This window comes from Pteropus alecto, unplaced genomic scaffold (genome assembly GCF_000325575.1).
Source record: "Pteropus alecto unplaced genomic scaffold, ASM32557v1 scaffold250, whole genome shotgun sequence".
Classification (NCBI taxonomy): domain Eukaryota; kingdom Metazoa; phylum Chordata; class Mammalia; order Chiroptera; family Pteropodidae; genus Pteropus; species Pteropus alecto.
The window spans coordinates 741,046-743,848 of NW_006430732.1; the positions used below are offsets into that span (position 1 = coordinate 741,046).

At 29.7% G+C, this 2,803-nt stretch overlaps 1 pseudogene; it reads right to left on the reverse strand.

Annotated features, from left to right (window-relative positions):
* Positions 1-1,977: 1,977 nt before the first annotated feature.
* Positions 1,978-2,096, reverse strand: LOC112484571 (annotated as a pseudogene).
* Between the last annotated feature and the right edge of the window lie 707 nt (positions 2,097-2,803).

A 2,803-nucleotide genomic window follows, 5' to 3' on the forward strand; every position in this document is an offset into this window, starting at 1 on the left:
AAACAGTACGGAATTACCTCAAAAAGTTAAGAATAGAATTACTACATGACCCAGCAATGCCTCTTCTAAATATTTATAAAAAAAACTTGAAAGCATTTATCCACAAAGATATATGCTCCCCGATGTTCATAGAAGCATTGTTTGCAGTACCCAAGACATTTGGAAACAACCAGTGTCCGTCGACAGATGATTGTGTAAGGAAAATGTGGCACTTACGTACAACAGAATGCTAATCAGCCATAAGAAAAGATGAAATACTGCCATTTGTGACAATATGGATGGCTCTTGAGATCAGCATGCTAAACAAAATAAGTCAGATAAAAAAAGTCGAGAACCATCTGATTTCACTCATTTTTGGGATATAAAACTGAAAGCAACAAACAAACGTGACAAACAAACTGAGACTCATGGACACTGACAGTGGATTAGTGATTACCAGAGGGAAGTGGGAGAGGGAGAAAGTAAATGGGAGTAATGAGGGTCAAATATTTGGTGACAGAAGGAAATTTAACTTTGGGTGGTAAACACACAATGCAATACACAGATGACATATTATTGGATTATATACTTGAAATCTATTTGATTTTATAACCAATTTTATCCCAATAACTTTAATATATGGAAAGAAAAATAGATTTTAAACAAACAAAAAAGATTCAGTGATTGCTTGGTGTAAATAATTTTCATTTACCAAGAAATCTAAAGTGTATATGTGAAAAAATGATGAAATTATTCTCCTTAAATATATAACTCTTACAACAAAATGTAGAAATAGTTGTATGATTCAATAGACAATGATGAAATTAATGTTAATTTAGTCACTTTCACAACTTGGGATGACAGAACTTCTAAAAGAAGAGTTCATAAAACCTGGTTTTAGAATAAAATGCCACTGTGAACATATGTATACTAATTTGAAAAGTTAGTCATAGAAATACATTGACTATTGGAAATAATTTTTTTATCTGACTTATTTTGGCCAAAAAGCAAAGTAAATTCTATTTTCTGCCAAACAAGTAGGTTTAATGAATAATCTAGACTTTCTCTTTTTGTGAATCCCAGGACATTATTCATTGAAATGAAAATACTTTCTGGATATTTTAAATTAATCTTTAGTATAATTTTTTGCTATCCTTATGTTTTAGGGAAATTATATATACAAATTGTGGACTCGTGAATATCTTAAAATACATGTGTCATGAATGTCAAACAGGTTTCTTCTGTAAAAGAAAACTCTAGAAATCTTTTTAAAAAGTCGTTTTAATTACTATATGAAACTACATAAGTTTCTGTAGCTATGAGTCTGTTTCTGTTTTCTTCATTGTGCCAGTTCAGTATTAGACTTATCGAGAGGCTGACATCATAAATTATATAAATATCTAACTACCATTCTGCATACTTAAAACTAATATAAAATAACATTGAATGTCAACTGTAATTGAAAAATTAAAAAATAATAAAAATAAAAATAAATATTGCAGATCTAATTGTTCATTGACTACATTTATTATCCAATAAAAATGAAAAAAATTTAAAAAATCTTTACATAAGTTGGAAATTTAAAAATTATTTCCAATAGTCAATGTATTTCTATGACTATTAATGTCCACAAAATCCAATATTAAAATAAAAATTAAGACCACAACATAATGCTTTCATATTAGAGCTTGAACTGGACTAATACTATTTATGTCACCTCATTTTCCACAAGTCCTAAAGACACACACTTATTACAGTTATTTAGTGTTTTTACTATTCATAGAGTATATTGAAGCATGTGTTTTGGACTCAGTTTATATTATGCACATTTTAGCTGTGCAAAATATCTCTAAAATATATTTATTTATCTATTTATTTATTTTTAGGTGAAGCAACCCTTGGTTGACCTCACAGATTGCAAGGACCTTGTCAGCTTACAAACCCTTATTTTTATGTATTTATTTATTTTTTAACTTTCATTTATTTTTTAACTTTTTATGCCTACAGTACCTGATTTTCCTAGATAGTCTCCCATCCAAGTACTAACCAAGTCCGACCCTGCTTAGCTTCCGAGATCAGATGGTATCGGGCTTGTTCAGGGTAGCATGTCCGTAGACACATTTCTAAAATTTAGATTCAATTCTAGATACTACAAAGAGCTTTCCAAAATCAGTCTTGCTCTTTTGATCTCCTTTTTCAAAAATCCTATAACACATAATCTTTACCACACAGGCAAGAAAAGTAAAATAAAATATTTTTAAATTTTTATTTTTCCTTTTTTACGGTTATTAGAACTCATTTGGAAAGACTAAGAATGTTATATTTTTCCTATAGTAGGAAATGTTTCTTCATCCGTCCCTATCATTTGTAAGTTTTCTTCATATTTCTTCATATTTCTACTGAGAAATGCTAAAAGTAGGCATAACAGTAATACTTTGGCCCTAAAGTTTCTTAGTGAAATGATAGTATCTCATTTTTTTGGTTGAAAATTTTATTAAAAGATAGCATAGATTACACTCAAGGGTATCGTGATTCATAAATTTAGCAAAAGTATTAGATTGGATTAGTATTCCAATTCTTTACTCCTTCCCTAACAAAAGAAATACGTGTGTGTATATGTGTGCATGTGTACCTTTGACATAACTTTTGCAGTGTCTTCCTGATATGAGTGGAGTATATTTCCCCATGTCTTGATCTGTAGATGAAAAGTGATAGATCAGTGACATTCTTAGGTCAGTCAATAATTAGAAGATGTGATATAATCAGAAGTTTGAAATCATTTGAGTTAGGTTTGCTCTGTAATCACCATGGTAGGGGAAAGTAT